A 17,408-nucleotide genomic window follows, 5' to 3' on the forward strand; every position below is an offset into this window, starting at 1 on the left:
AGAGAGCGAGATGCCACATTAGGGCTGGTGCAGCCAGAGGGACTTTAGACTTCATGGAGGAGAAAGGAGTTTAGTCGATCTTGTAGCTCTGATACATTTGTCCGGGAGAAGGAAAGTGGAGAGGACTTTGTGGAGAGGAGAGTGGACCAAGGTCCGGTTAGACGCGGGCCAGAATCTGGTTAAGAGAGAGAGTATTGGTGGAGGGGCAGAGGGAGGAGCTCGGCAGTACCTGGCAATGGGGGCAGGGCCAAAAATCAAGCTGAGGGACCCCAGCAATCACATCTCCAGCATCCTCATGGGACAGATGGGAACGCTGAGGCCAGACAGGGAAAGTGACTTATCCGAGAGCCTTGCAGGCCCAGCCGGGGCTAGGCCACACTCGCTGCCTTTGTGCACTTCCCTGAGCAAACAGGCCATCCACACCTCTGCCTCTGAAGCTGGATCACACCTTAAGCCAATTGAGGCGGATGGATGCTGCTTCTCTTCTCAACCGTGCAGGAAAAACCCTTGTCTCCTGAAGGCTCCCATCTGAAGGTCTGCACACCCAGAGAATTGAGCCAACTCTCTCTAGCTGTAGTTAATGGCAAATGCACCTCTTTGCAGAGTGGGCAAAGAAACTGGCCTCCAGGCTGCAAAGAACCCCAGACTGTCTAGAAGCAGGAGTTTATGGATTCAGTCATCTCTGGTCTCTGGTCGGAAACTAACCAACCCTCAGCTGGGCACTGATAAGCATGCTGGCTCCATTAGCCGGGAGCACACTGTGCACACCAGTCCTCTGGGGATCACCTCCAACTGTTTGCTCCGGGAAGTGGGTGGCAAGTCTAGACAGCCCAGCCCCCATCTCCAGGTGGCTGGTCTTGAGGCTCTAGACAGGGGACCCAGGCCTCCCCTGGGCTGACAGGTGGGCAGTGGGCAGCCAGCTCAACCACCGGTGGCCAAGGCCATTCCCATCAAGAAGGTACTCAAGGCCACCCGGGGGCAAAGGCGGTTCCTGGTTGGTGTGGCTCTTTGCAAAAGTCCTTCATGAAGAGTGTTGCCTGCTTTTGTCATTTGAAATAAAGTGTTTCCAATTTTCTGTTCTGTGTATATCCTTCCCAGAGACCTTCTCACAATGGGCATAGCCATTTAAAAAATAGCTTTTGTTAGTGAAATAATAAAACAAGTGTTTGTTGTAAACAGCACAGGTAATTTTATTATTCATTTTAATTTATTTTTAATTTGATTATGATTTACTCTTTTAGATGGTCTATGAGTCTTTAAAGAGCTCTCTTAATTCAATAACAACTCAGCTCTCAGAGATCAAACCAGCAGCTCTATATGTATGACTGACCAGCTTGAAACATCCAAGTTCTTATTGGACAGCCTGCGGAGAATTAGGACATAGCTGGGTTCTAATTGGATAAACAGCTGGAGATCTGAATATTGACAAGTTCGGACTGGGTAATAGCTAAAGATTAAGTAATTGTTGAGTTCTGATTGGTTAAGCAGAGATCATCAGGACATGGCTGATTTTAATTGGATGTCCTGGACAGGGACAATCCATTGCTAAATTCTGATTGGCTGAATGTACTTCTGACCAAAGATACCCCACTTTGAGTTGATGAGACCCTTGCACAGGGTGGCATATTGCAGAAACCAATCTGAAAGCAACTTGAAGCTGCTCATGTCTGACTATGTCTAAAAAGTGGATTTTGCAGATACAAAGTCCGAAACCTGTATTGTCCTTCTTAAAGAAATGCTGAAAATAGCCCACAATTTTGTTGATAATACCACTGCCCTTATTGATAAGGGCTCCCATTTGTGGGGCACTTACTGTAGGCCAGGGGCTGTGCTTGACACACACTATCTCATTTAATCCTCATAAGAACCCTATGAGTGAGCAATGTGGTTGGTCATCCTCATTTTACAGATGAGGGAACTACGCTTCAGAGCGGGTGAGAGGTTTACCCAAAGACATATGGCGAGTAAGAGTCAGAGTTGAGATTTATACTCAGATCTGCCTGATTCAAAGTCCATGTTCTGATCTTTACCCTAGGCTGTATCTCAGTTTGCAAATGAAGCCAAAAAGTGATCCTGGGCAGTGATCAGTGTTCTCCTTTCTCCCAGTGCGTAGGCAGGATGTTTGTTGTGGTCACACTCAGCATGGGTGAATCCACAAAGTTGTCCAAATACTGAAACACTTCCAATCTGCTTGGTCAACAGCTGCTGTCCCAAGTCCCCTCACACTTTCTTCTACACCCTCAGAGAGCATAGCTTCTACCCTTGAATCTTCCAGGTCTCCCCACAATCCAATGAGTAAATGGCTAATGTTCAGTCCACCCAGGGATCTCAATACATCTTGACCTCCAATATATTGGTGAGTACCATGTTAATAAATATTTTGAATATCATTTCGGGTAATGTGGGATCCATGGCTTGGAAGATCAGCAGAAATTAAGCCCACTGAATGACCGAAATAGCCTTCCTTCCTTCCAGAATAATACTCATTTCACCAATTGGTTTGAGAATTTGTTGAGCTCTATCAGGTAAAGGCTTAGCACAGAGCCTGACATTGAGTGAGCCCTCAGTCCATGAGAGTATGTTGTGTTGTTGATATAAGTTATTGCTTAGTTGGAGCTACCCTTTCTAGAATATTCTATAGCCCAGCATTTCATTTCTAGAATATTCTATCACCCAGCATTTCCAAAAGGTGCTCAGTAGCACTCTAGACCCATGAGATGCTCCCCCATAAAACAAAAAAATTCTGAGGTCAAGTAGATTTGGGCAACTGAAGATGCTTGGAGATTCCCAAAGTGCACTAACAATTAAAGAATCTGAGAAGGCCTGCAGTACAGAAATTGGATGAGCATTGTTTAACCCCTAAATCTCAGGGTTTCAAATCTATCTGACCACAGGAGTCCCTTGTTTTGGTGGGAGAGTCAGATGGGTGGGTTAACATCGATGGGCATTCTCCAGAATTTACTTTGGAAACATCTACTGTTCCTGGCCAAAAACAAGATAGGATAATCAAGTAATGATAGAAGACAGGTGTGTGTGTGTGTGTGTGTGTGTGTGTGTGTGTGTGTGTGTGTGTGTGTTTTGTCTGCAAACTGGTTCTGAGGACCATTTTCAAAGAGGAGCCCAACAATTTGTGCATGAGATGGAAGTTGGGCCAAGTCTCCTGAGATGTGTAAGTCCCCGACTGGACTGAGTTTATATTATGGTTGGACTTAATCTTACCCCTTTCCCTCACAGAGGATGCAAAGTGATGCCAGGCAGAGTGAGGTGGGGTCAACCCAGGAAGGCTTCCTGGAGGAAGGGAGTGTTCAGCCAGCTCTTCAGGAGGGGTGGGGCCCAGATGGGCAGGGAGGAGGGTGGAGGTGAAAACGCCACTCCCCTCGAACACTTGGCACCTTGCACACCACGTAGTGCCCTGTCAAAAGCCCAGCTGCTGGCGCTCTGCCCTCCTTCCTTCCCCTCCTTCCCTCCCGGATTTAGAACAACCTCCTGAGTCAGCTCTGGGCTTCCTGCTAGGGGGGTGGGGTCAGACCCCTTCCTGCTCTGGGAAGGGAGGGCTCATTTTAGGACTCCAGGGTCCTCTCCTCCCTTCCTCCGGGGCAGGGACATTGCACAGCCTGAAAGGAACAGAGAGTGCAAGGCTCTCTGTTCCTCTCCTCTGAAGAAAATGTGACTTCAGCCTGGGGTTAAACCTGAGGCTTAACCATCTCACCCCAACCACTTCCCCAAAGGAAAGGTGGGGGAGCAGAGGGAGGGAGCCACGGGAGTGGGGACCTGACTCAGGTCAGAGGTAGGACCAGAGTTCTTGGGCCCCACGGGAGGCCCCAGAGCTGGGCCTGGGAGTGAGAGGTGAGCCAGGAGCGGCAGGGCTGGGAGAGGCCGGTGAGCACAGGCGCCAGCGGGGCTCCTCCACCCCAAGCCCGGGGAGCGGTCTGGATCCCTCCCTCCCTCCCTCTCAGCTGACAGGGCAGGGCCAGGGAGCGAGCGTGCAGGGACCTGGAACCGAAACTCAGCCGAGAGTAGTCACCCCGGGGACCCTCGCCCAGGCGGAACCCCACAAGCCCCAAACTACCCTGGAGCCTGGCCTGCCCAGGGCCGTTCCTCCCAGAAAGGGGGCTAATGTGCACATCACAGAGCACTGGCAGAGGGAGAGGGCTCTGGGGTCAGCCAGAAGGACCTGCTCTCTGAGTGCCTGTTAGGTTCCAGGCCCTAAGCTTTGTTCCAGGAACACAGAGGGGACCCAAACCAGGCTTGGCTTTTTACAGGCTGTGTGGCCTTGGCTGAGTCACTCAACCTCTCTGAGCCTCAGCTGCCTCATCTGTAACAAGGGGCTCCTAGCCTCCCCCTCCACCCCACTACCCAGCTGCCTGGGTTGTTGAGAAGATTAACTGGTGTAAACCTGGCACTGTAAAGTGTGTGACACCCGGTAAAGAGCAGGTGCCCAATAAAGGCGCTGGGTCGGCTGCCCTCGACCTGTCTCTGGATGGGAATCCCAGTGGTCTCTAGGCGCCCCCGGCAGGCCCTACCCTACCCCTCTCTGGTCCTCAGTTCCCTCCACTCTGAAATGGAGTCTCAGTGCCTGTGCTGGCTACTTCCTACGATCAAATGAGAAAGACTTTAAACCCATTAAAAAGGCATCCCCTGGGACAGAGAAGGAACAGCATAAGCAATGATTTTCAAACTACAGATCACGACCCATCATGGGCCTTGAAAGCAATGCAGGGGCGGCAACCAGGATTTTTAACTTAATGAACTAGCAGAAACAACATTGAGAGCATCTTGTGTAGTCCAGGGAGGCTTTTAGCTCGTGACGTTTGTATTCCAGGTAAGCACTGGTACACGTGTGTTTACTGAGTGGCGATGTAAAGCGTCTGTCTCACTGTGGGTGAAGGAGCATCGGAGAGCTACCGAGAACAATGAAGAACGCAGACTCTGGGACTGAATCTTTGCTCTGCCCTTTACTAACGGAATGACACGGGGCAAGTTACTCGAGGTCTCCATGCCTCAGTTTCCTCACCTTTAAAGCAGGAACAGAAACAACCCAGGCTTTGTTAGGACTTTGGGGAGGATTAAACGAAGAATTACAAAGTGCTTAGGACGGCCTGGCACGTGACTCACTGAACATTAGCGATTGCCCTCAGCCTCAGAACGAGGATGAAAGAAGGTCTCGGAGGAGGTGGCCTCTGTAAGTGGGGGAGGGGGCTGCAGTGGAGAAGGTTATTCTGGCCCCGCTCCCTGATCTGTCATATGAAAAGACTGAGGCCCTGAACCAGGAGATGAGCTGGAGCCTGGCCTACCACCTGCCAGGCCAGGCCTCTGCCTGTCTCTTCACTGCCTCTTAGGGTCGAAAGCACCCTGACTTTTTCTCAACCGTCAAATGGAGACAGTAAATAATCTGCTTCACATGGTAGACTCGATAAGACTCTGCACGCAGAGCACTTCCACTGTGCCTGACAGAGTCAGTCTCGGTAAGTGTTAGCTATTCTCTCTCACGACATATTGCCCCAATTTTTTTTTAAGGCAGGTTCTTAAACAATACATACAGTAAGAGTTCATCCTGTAAAAGAAAGGGTCCATCTCAGGTCCATCTTTCCCCACACTCAATGGATCAAGAAATGTGTGTGGTCTGCGTGCAGTTCCCAGGGATTGAACATTCTAGGTGGTGGGGTAAACACCACGCCTTCACTTTTTGTTGTATCTCAAATGTCTAATTCCTAATTTTTCTAACAGCTGATGGCTATCTTTTCTGTGACTATTTTAAATTAACCTGTATAATAATTACTACCCACCGCAACTGCCTCATGTGATCTCCCCTGCCAGTGTGTGGGCTCACCCCATGCCACCTTCCGCCGAAATCCACTAGGTGGATTTGGGGCACCAGGGCCTCGAGAAGCAGCCTGCTTTTCATTTTGTCGTTTGTTCATCATGACCTACTGTTGGCATTCTGTGTAATAAGCACATGTCAGACTGCAGATTCACATATGGGAGGGAGGCAGGGAGGGAGAGCAGGAGGCAAAGGTGTGCTGTGGTTCATCAGGCCATGAGTCCTGTCATCTCCTGTGTACAAACCCGGGTTGCCGGTGGAGAGTGATAATGGTGGGGACAGATACTCTGCAGGCCTTGGAGGCCAAAGCATGGAGGTGACCCACAGAAGGGGTGGTGGGCAGTGAAGCAGAAGAGGCGGGCAAAGAAAGAAGGAGGTTTGAAGGCTGCTTCCCAGATGATGGGCCCTCTTCCAGGGCCTTCCTGTGAGGTCGTCTTCCTCTAAGCAGCAGCAACAGCAGCAGCGTGTGTGTGTGTGTGTGTGTGTGTGTGTGTGTGTGTTTGTGTGTGTGTGTTGGGGGTGCTGGGGGCACCAGGGAAGAGGTAATATTCGGTCAAGAAAGGGGTATGGAGGCTGAGGAGGAGTCCATGTTGACCATTGAGTGTGGGGAAAGATGGACCCAAGATGGACCCTTTAAAATAGGCATACATAGGTGGGGTGAGTATAGTTCAATGGTAGAGTGTATTCCAACACCCACGAGGTCCTGGGTTTGATCCCCAGTATCTCCATTTAAAAATATAAATCTGTAAAAAATTTAAAAATTGAAATAAAATAGGTATGTGCTTCAGTAAGGCTCTGGTTTGGAGGGTAACCATAGGCACCCAGAAACCGCCCCCTGACCAGCACCCTGGGGCCCATCCTTCCATCATAGCGCACTTGCTCTGCACTGTCTTCGTCCATTGGAGTGCTCTCTCGCCCCCCTACCCCCGGTTGTGCCCCTCGAGGCCCTGCACAGGGACTTCCTCCATCTCTATCTGGCCCAGCACTGGGCACAGGGCCTGGTAAATCACAGGTGTTCAACACAGGCCAAATGTAAGCCTGAGTCTGAAGATGAATATGGTCTGGGTGGCAAGTGACTCACTCACTCATGCCTGAGGCTGGGGAGACCCAGGTTCTGGTTTCCCCTTTAGCTCACTGGTGACCCGAGTCTGGGTGTGTCATGGAACACATGCCTGGCTTCTGTTCTGTCTGCACAGTGGACAAACCAACTGCATCTCTTCCCTGCTCAGAAGAGGAGGAATTGGGGAAGGTGTTCCTATAGAGCTGAGAAGAGAGAGGATACGGGGCACACATTCCAAATGGCTACAACATGCAAAGGGACGGCTGCCGGCATGTATCTGGTCACTTTGGGGACATCAGCCGCAGCTGGAAGGCTGGATAGTGCAGAGAGGTTGCCGAGGGTCTGGGATGCCACAATCAGTGGCTTGGCTTGAGTCTGTAAGTAGGAGGAGGCCAGAAACTGTGTCTGAGAAAATAGGACCAGACCCAGTGAAGAAAGCTGAGACACTGGTTTGGGAGGAACCAAGAGCTTGGTTTATTGCACCAGGAAAAAAGGGGTCTATGTGGCTGCCAGGACAGTCATTACAGGACACTCCTCCAGGGGAAATTTCTCCCCACTTCCTGCATCTCTGTGGGCAATAAAAATGTAAATGTAAACAGTGCCCCCTGCTGGAAAGCCTTAGCATTACATGTCTCTGTCAGAAACAGCAAGTAAGGGGGATTTGTTCTAGAATGTTCGACCTGGAATAATACAGTTCAACAGCTATTACAACAGCTATGCCGCCTTTATAGATTAAGAACTGTGTCCCAGGAGCTGTGCTAAATACTCCTCTTGTATTATCTCTTTTAATCTTCACAACAAACCTAATAAGATAGGAGCTAGTATCAACCTCATTTTTCAAATGAGGAAACAGGTAGAAAGGATAAATTCTTTTTTCTGAGGTCTCAAGTTAGTTTGTAGCAAGGTTATCTTTCCAGCCCAGGTCTTTCTGACTCAGAACCGCATGGTTTTAACTACATTGTTGGGCCTCCCATCAAGTCCGAGAACAATGGAGAGCTTTTGCCTTTGTATCATCTCTACTTGGTTGGGAAAACTCTGGGTTGAGAAGGATGAACGAATGACATCTGCTAGGGGTGCTGGAAGGGATGTGACAGGATGAATGTCTGGTATGTTTTCATCTCTGATCTAGTCTAACCTGCTATGCAGTGGGATGTTTACAGCATCCCCAAGAAAGGGGTCAGGGCTCCATCTTCTGACCTCTATCTTCACTCGTTCACTCAGTGACCCCAAAGGCATCTCAAACTTATCATGTCCAAATCTGAACCCTTCTTGTGCACCTCCAAAGCCAGCCTCCCACCTCAGTACCAGGCACCACTGGTCTCTGCTCAAGCCAAAAGATTTGGTATCACCCTTGACCCTCTTTCCTTCTCACACCCTATAAGCAATATTTCAACAAATCTCATTGGTTCTACCTTTGAAATATATCCAGAATCCAACTACTGTTCATCACCTCCATGCTCCCACCATCATCATCTTCCCTGGACTAGCATGGCAGCCACCTACCCCGTCTTGCTACATGCACCCTAACCCTCTACACTCCAGTCCACACTGCAGACAGGGTCCATAGGCCTTCTTGGTTTTCAAAGTACTTTTACATAAGTTACACACACACACACACACACACACACAGTATAAAAGGGGGGAGGACAGGGGATTGTCACTCCCATTTGACAGATGGGGAAAACTGGGGCTCAGAACAGTGATGTAACTGGCCCGAAGACACAGAACGGGAAAGCTGCAGACCAGGGCTCTTACCAGGATCTGGTACACTGCCTTGGCGCTCCCAGACATGCCCCTCCAACTCCCAGAGCTCCCTATGGGTACCTCTGAGGGTAACGCTCCCCAGAGGCTGCAGGAGGTCCAGTAAGGAGGTTGTCAAGGAAGTCAGGAAGCCTTCTCTCTGCCTTGGAGTCTAGTACAACAGCTCACAGTCAGTCACTTTCCTTAGGTGTGTGGTGCCCCCTGGTGCTCACTGCTATGAAATGTAGTTGATTTTTCTAAGAAAGCTTCTGAGGGAGGTAGCGCACTTCAAGGGTGGCGGTCTCCCTGGGGGTCCTCTGACCACCTTCTCAGAGAAAGGAGCTCCCTCCCAGAAGGGGTCTTCATTAGAGACCAGTGGGTGTCCAGGTGAGTGAGGGCCACAGTGCTCCTTTCAAAGCTTGCCCATCCACACCTTCTTGTGGGAACCCAGATTGGTACAACTTATCTAAAAGCAGTCATTAAAAAAAAAAATCAAGATTCCAAAAAAGGTTTTAAATGACAGGCTCATCCTGTAATACTAAGTGAAAAATTAGTACCAAATATTTATAAAAATACTATGTATGTACATATCAATCAATGATGGACACAAATGGCATCAGTGAATCTCTTTGGAGAGTGGGATTATGTTTTTAACTTTTTCTTTATAATTTTCTACACTGAGCATATTTTACTTTTCTAAAATTTTGTAAAGGAAAAAATAATAATAAAGCTCTTTCCATCTGGTGTCCCACCCCTGTTGCCTGCTGCGAGGTGGTCGGGGTTCAGTGAGCAATGGCGAGTTGAAGATTTGTCCACTGAAACGAACATGTGTGCATTCTAGTGGGAGCTTCTGGACACCATAATTACCCATGCCTTTCAGAGTCCTGTCCAGGGAGGGGACGGGGGGAGAAGGGGCTCCTGAGGACCAAGAAACCTTAGATTCCAGAGACAAAGAAATGGGGAACCCAAAAGAAAGCTCATGACCAAGATTCTCAGGTAGCAAGAGAAATATAGGTTGCAGAGAAATCGTGTATATGAACATGCCCTGGACTAGATGCCCAGGGTCACACAGCAGATGGTGACAGAGTGGGTCTAACCCCCATTCCTGAGTTCTTCCCCGACACTAGCAACCTGGAACTTTAAGAAAACTCCCGTGGAAATGTAAATTAACACAATGGTAAGAAAACACTATTAGCAAAAAAAATTTTTAATTTGATGAGATCAAAGGCTGACAAGGATGTTGGGGAAAGGATTATCTCATGTGTACAACCGGTAGAAATTAGATTGGTTCAGCCACTTTGGAAAGCAATTTGCAATATCTGTTAAATTTTAAAATGCACACACACTGTGACCCAGCAGATCTACAGCTCTGTTATGCACCCCAGAGAACGCTTGCCTAAGTGTGCATGGTGTACAAAGGTAATCATCCAGGTGTTTTATCAACATGAAAAATTAAAAACATTCTAAATACCCATCAACTGGAGAATGGTCAAATAAAATAGGGCACATCCGAACCGCGGAATACTTTGACCAGTGAAAAAAACTGTCTCTATGTACTGATGCGGAATGTTCTCCACGAAGTTTTGTTTAGTGAAAAATGCCAGAAGCAATTTACAAAGTGCTAGAGCATGACAAATTATATAAAACAATTTATATACAAATCACACACAGAGACACACAATATCATACACTATGGGTTCATGAAAAATCACCCCCAAACTGATAATAGCAGTTACTTTGGGAGTGTGGGGGGATGGGGAGGAGAAAGGACAGAGGATTCCATGTTAAAAGGAAAATATATTCATCTATCGCATGTATAATTAAAAATTCATTATTGTAAAGAAAGAGATATGAGAAAGAATAAAAAGAAAGGAGGGAGGGAGGAATTAACGAAGTGGCGGGGGAGAGCCCCAGGAGGATGAGCCCCCGGGAGGGTGTAGCACACAGTAGGCCCGAAGGACAGGCGAACAGGAAAGGAGGCCCCACTGAGTTGGAAGAACCCGGATAGGAGTAGAGGCTCCCGCGCGGAGATGCGCGGATCCCCGGTTGCAGGTGCCCTCCTGGCTGCCGCCTCTTTGCCAGAAGGAGCAGGCAAGCCGCCCTCGGGTCTCAGCACGTGCAGCCTAGGTCCCCGCACGCCCGGAGGCCAGCACATCTGGGAGCTGCAGTCCAGTGCCTGGAGGCCTTCCCAGGCTTGGAAGGAGACGATAAAGGCAGGTTTGGAACGAGCCTGGCTGTTCTTACAGGAAAGGGAGAGGCGGTTCTCGGAGGAGAGCGACCCTGCCTCTCTTCCCCCACCCCCTCTGCGTCCACCCTCTCCCCCCCTCCCGGGCCCAGTGCCACACCTGGGGTCCTCTCACCTCAGGGCCGGAAAGGGTCCCACCCCTCACCCCACAGCAGGGGAGGTGGAGGCCAGCAGGGAAGAAGGAGGGGGCTTGCCCAGGATTAAGGGAGGAGCCCAGATGGGTAACCATGGGCTCTTTCCCAGGCTGCCACGTGCTACTGCGTTCAAATCCCAGCTCCACCTCTGTGTACCCTTAAGAATCCTACCCACCTCTTTATTTGAGATAAAATTCATCTACCATAAAATTCACCCTTTTATAGTGTGCAACATTTAATATAGTCACAAAGTCATTGCAACCATCACTACTAATTCCAGAACATTTTCATCACCTGAAAAAGAAACCCTGTACCCACTAGCATTCTGCCCCATTCTCCTGCCTGCCCACAGCCCCTGGCCACCACTAATATACTTAACATCTCTATAGATTTGCCAAGTGTGGACGTTTCATATATATAAACGGACTAAACATGTGAATACAACATGTGGCTCTTTGTGTCTGGGTTCTTTGGCTTAGCATAATGTATTCAAAGTCCACCCCTGTGGTAGGATGTATCAGTACGTAATTCCTTTTATTACTGAATAGTATTCCATTGTATGGCTATACCACATTTTTAAAATCTGTTCATCAGTTGATGGAAAGTTGGGCTGTTTCCACTTTTTGGCTGTTATGAATAATGCTGTTATGAACTTTCATGCACAGTTTTTGAGTGGAAATGTTTTTGGTTCTCTTGGGTATATACCTAGGAGTGGAATTTCTGAGTCATATGATATCTCTATATTTAACTTTCTGAAAAACCACCAGAATGTTTTCTACAGCAGCTGTACCTTCTTACATCCCCATTAGCTCAGTTTCTCAACCTCTCTGAACCTCAGTTTCCCATGGGCAAAGCATCAGTATTGATACTTACCTTATAGATTGGCCGTAAGAATTAGATGAGAAAAAGTAGAGAAAGTAGTTAGCACACAGCAGGTGCTCAACAAGTGGAATCATTATCATTAGAAAACCTGTAAGATTCTGATCCTGTTCCTTCTGGTTCCCCTCAAGCTGACTGGGCTTCTACGCCAAGTTATCTCCATTTGTTTACCTACTTCTTGAATTTCCCTTGAATTAACTTTACTGTGGAGCAAAATTCCTGCTGCCTGTTCTCTCTCTGTCTCTCTATCTCTCTGTGTCTCTCTCTCAGACACACACACACACACACACACACACACACACACACCCTTATTTAATAAAGGACTAAGCCCAAGCTAAATGGAAAGGTAAAATTGCTCCCACCCTGCAACATGTACATTAGAGCTGAAATCAATTACTACGGTGGTTCAAAAATTGTGGAACCCAAACTGGCAGCACTTGGGAACTTATTAAAATACAAATCCTCAGGCCCCACCCTCCAGAAGTCTGTGGTTTAACAAATCCTCCAGGTGATTCTAATGCACCGAAAGATTCCCAAATTGTGGATGAGAAAACAGACCCAGAGAAAGGATGTAGCTTGCTTATGGCCATAGAATGATGAAGACTGGAAGCTTTGGAATAACGTGGTTCTGGATGCAATTCCAGCTTCCCTGTTTCCAACTGTGTGACCTTGGGCATGTCCCTTAGCCTACCTTTACTTCACTATCTGTCTTCGTCAATTCAGGCTGCTATAACAGAATACCATGGACTGGATGGTTTAAAACACATTCATTTCTCAGAGTTCTGGAGGCTGGAAAATCCAAGATCAGCCAGTTCTGTTCCTGCTGAGAGCTCTCTTCCTAGCTTGCAAACGGCAGGCATATCCTGTATCCTCACATGGCCAAGGGAAAAATGAACACTCTTGTGTCTCTTCTTTTAAGGGTACTAATCCCATTCATGAAGGCTCCACCCTCAGGAACATATTACCTCCCAAGGAGCCCATCTCAAAAGAACATCACTTTAGGGGTTAGGATTTCCACATACGAATTTTGAGTATACTCGTCTATAAAATGGGAACAGTGTGCACCTGCTACCAGGTTCGTTAAAGGCAGAACAAGGGCTGGAGCTCAGGCCGCCTGATTTCCAGGCTGGTGCTGTTGTCCCCAGGAAACTGGCTGTCAACACTACACCATCTGATAAGAAGGACCCAGAGACCTTAACATTTGAAAAGTGCACATGGAGAGGAGGGCTTTGTTTTATTCTATGAGGCCCCCAAAAGAAATGCTAGATGATTGGGGAAAGTTACAAGGAGGTAGATCAATCTAAGGGAGATGTCCCTAACTGGAACAGTTCAGAAACAGAACTGGCCACCCCAAAGGGCAGTGAGAGTTCATCACCGGATGAGTCCAAGCAGCAGCTGGATGCCCATCTTTGCAGGGTAGGAAGTTGGCACGGATGTTCTCTGAGGTCTCCTCATATGTAACCCTTTGTAGTGGATATGTGGTGTTTGTCTCCTGGGCATTTATTCTTAGGGGAGCTGCCCTTCCTCCACTCCACATGGTTGAAGGGGCTGTCAATTAGGGTGCTTCATTCACCCCTCCCACCCCAGGGGAGGGCATACTACCCAGACTAGCCAATTAAGACTATCCCATCCTCCCTGACCACACCCAGTGGTGCAGGGAATGGCATGTGACCCAAGCCAAGACAATCAGAATCTTTTTCTGCCAGGGCCCTCCCAAAGCCTCCTATTCTTGAATTTCCCAGTCTAGTGAGCCTGCAGAATTACTTTTTGACTTAAGCCAGTTTGGGGTTTCTGTCCCTATCATTAATAAAAATTTGAGTAATATTACCATATAAAAAGGGGCTTTCCTATTCTTGTACTGGGCCTGTCTCCCCCCAGGCATGGCATTAAAACAACAGCAAGAAAAACAACAATCAAAACAACAATAGTTTCAAACCATTTAATATCTTTAGCCTCTTGAAAAAAAAATTGCCAAAAGAGATTCTACAGAACGAAAAGTTTTAAAATCCATTTTCTCCACCTCTCTCTTCAGCTTACAGTCACAACACTGGCTCCTAAACTTGCTTCTTTCCTCTCCCCAAGCTCCAGCTGGCTCTTAGCTGTTTCTTCCTCACCTGCCTTTTCCAGTGTTACCCTTCCAAACTTGTGGGCCCTTTGTCGACACAGGAGAGAGATGGGGAGGCTGTGACTCCTCATACAGTGATGTGGTTTTACACACATTATTCTCAGGGCTGATGGAGGAGGCATGATTGTAAAATCTCATCTCTGGAGGGAGGCATGACTATGAAGTCATACTTTCAGAAGAGATACTGAGGTCTTTAAAGTATGAGTCATAGGCCAAGTTCAGCTCAGTAAAGTTTAGTGAGTGGCTACCGTGTGCCAGCTAAGAGGCAGGAGTGGGGCTGAGTTGTCTCGGGCATCTGGAATTGGGTTGGTTGAGCCCCAGACATCAAGAGTCTGTTACTCACTCTTCATTGATTTCCTCCTGTGTGCCACTCCCTGAGGATATATCCAGGAGGAAAAATATTAAAGGCACAAAAATGATTTCTGTGAAATGGTGATTAAGAACTGCTGAAGGAGACATATGTGGGGACTGGGAACTGTCAATGAAAATCAACAAACGATAATGAGAATAGAAAAGAGTTTACTTTATATGTTCAAGAATGTCATAGCAGCATTTTAGGTAATAAAAACTAAAAATGTTAAAAGAAAAAAGAAAAAGAAAGTAAGAAAGTAAGAAAGTAAGAAAGTAAGAAAGAAAGAAAGAAAGAAAGAAAGAAAGAAAGAAAGAAAGAAAGAAAGAAAGAAAGAAAGAAAAGAAGGAAAGAAAAGAAGGAAGGAAGGAAGAAAGGAAGAAAGGAAGAAAAATGTTTTATTTGAGTGAAATGGAGGACTAGCCCGGAAGCCCGTTTCCCAGGTTATGCTGAGGAACTGCTCTGGAGAAGCGTGTTTTCCAGCACAGTTTTATATCTTGTCAGAACAAAGAACATTAAACAGGTCAGGGATACAAGATTGAAAAAAAAAAAAAGACCAGAACATACACGTACAACATGTACAGTCCAGCCTTGGCACCTGGGATGGGAATCTTACCATCAAAGCAGTACCAGCACTGGTGTTCCAGGAAGAGAGTCATTTAATCTTCATTTTTAATGTGAGCATTGTTTACTTCTGATCAATGTGCCCTTTTCTTTAATAATTAAAGCAGATGTAGCCACAAACAGGCTATATTAGTTAGCATAAAATTCAAGTTAACTCATGTATGAGCCAGAATGACTTCCCTAGAACTCAATCTATGAAAATTTCCTTTACCAGAACAAATCAAGGTCAGAGGTTAAGGAAGTTTCCCTGAGAAAATGACTCATGAGCTGAAATGGGAAGCAAGAGTAGGGGTTGGCTGGAAGACTAAAAGACTAGGGGGGAAAGAAGCCTGGGAAGGGATTCCTGGGCACACTGTGTTAAAAGATATGAGAGAGAAAGAGAGACCAGGAGGAATCCCTGTGTGCCTGGAGCACCAAGAACTGGAGGGAGCTTCATAAGGTAGGTGGAGACCCTGTTGTCAAAGCCTTTGAGAGATCATGAGCCTCATGCTGTGGACCAGAGATTTCAACACAAGCCCCACCTACCACTGAGAGCTTGGGATGTGGTTTGTCCTAAACATGGAAAAGCTCGATTTTGGTTCTTCTACCCTGTGTTGTCTGAAGCAGGCTCGTACTGGTCCGGAGAGCTGACTGTGTGCATTTCTTCCCAACTCTTGTGTTCAGTGACCTCAACTTGGAAACTGACTATGGTGGAAGTATTTATACCACAAAAATTGGCAAATGCTACCAAGCAGGGCCTTCTCCTGACCTACGAGACCCTGTTGTTAAACATTTACCAGCACCACTGCTTCCACTTAATAATCTGCTCCAAAGAGGAGGCTGACATTCCAGCACTGGTGAGAATTTAGTAGTATGATCTTTGCAAATCAGGAAGTGATCTAGACTGGGGTATTTTGCTTTTGTCTGCCTTTAACCATCTGGAGGCTGAATAGCAGAAGTTTTGAACCCACAGGCGTGGAGGACAGCCAGACTGAGGTCCAAGTCCCAAACCTGTTACTAATTACCTGTGTGACCTCCGGCAAGCAATGTTACCTCTCAGAGTTTCATCTCTTAAGAGATAATACTCAACACGATGGGTTGTTTTATGTATCAGATACTATAATATATATAAACTGTAATGCCTGTTGCATAACAAAGACTCAAATAAATATTAACAGTACTGAATGCTGTTTTAGATAAAGAGGTCTTAACAGAGATAAACCCATTTTATTCCAGAAGGACTTATCAGTATTTGACACACCAGAAAGAAACTGAAGCAGCACACTGAGGAGCCACATAAAGGCTAGGTCATGGTAACTGGCTGAGATTTTTCTGACCTACATCCATGATGACATCTTTTAAGGTATTGAGGGATGCAACTTGCTTGACTTTTGTGGTCACAAAATATCCTTTTGTATTGATGCAACAAGGTGTCGAGACACACAGTTTCCTAACTTGAAATTATGGGGTGGAGGGAAAGGGAACAATAGAAAGCAAGCATGAGACAGATTTTGTCAGAAAGAACATGTGCCAGTGGACATAGAAAACAAACTGTGGTTACCAGGGGAGAAAGTCGGGGAGGGATAGATTAGGAGTTTGGGATTAACAGATACACATCACTATATATAAAAGATAAACAACAAGGACCTACTGTATAGCACAGAGAACTATGTAATGAGCCAAAATGGAAAAGAATCTGAATGTATATGTGTATCTGAATGTATATTTGTATCTAAATGTATAACGTATGGATAACTGAATCACTTTGCTGTACACACGAAACCAACATTGTAAATCAACTACACTTCAATAAAAATAAGAATTAAAAAAAAAAAAAAACAGGTGCCAGATTCAGACGAGCCAAACGTGTGGAACAGGAGGCAAATGAAGACACTTTTGTCCACATCCTCCCTCCCCGCCACCCCCCTCCCCCATCCAAACTGCTCCCAGTTCAGTGGGCTTCTGGGTCTGAAAGAGCTGCAGTTCATCAGATAAAGTCACAGTTTCAGAGATTTCAGAGATACTTAGTGTGCCTCCCACGTGAGACCTCTTTCATCTTCCTTGCCTCTGAGGTTTGCAGATGGCCTCTGTGAGCCCCTGTTAAGAAGTAGTGACTGAGCTAAAAGCATGATGCATATCCTAGAAACATCCTGAAATTTCTGAACACCTGTGCCCAGGGCCAAACACAAGGCAACCAAGTCCTTATGAAAATGCATTCTCTCTCCCAAGAACTGCTGGGATCCAAGCTGGGAGCCAGCATCTACCATGGAAGTGAGCCCCAGGACTCTCTCTGCGATGGGTCTGCTCCTAGTTCACAGGCTCCGTCACAAGGGAATAACGATCACCCAACCCATCCCTGAGGCCAGAGAGTGAACAAAGCAGTTACCCAGAGGCAATGTGACCATGGAGTCAGACAGGTCTGGAAGTGAATCCAGAATCTAGCACTTGCATA

This window comes from Vicugna pacos, chromosome 13, assembly GCF_048564905.1.
Source record: "Vicugna pacos chromosome 13, VicPac4, whole genome shotgun sequence".
Lineage (NCBI taxonomy): Eukaryota > Metazoa > Chordata > Mammalia > Artiodactyla > Camelidae > Vicugna > Vicugna pacos.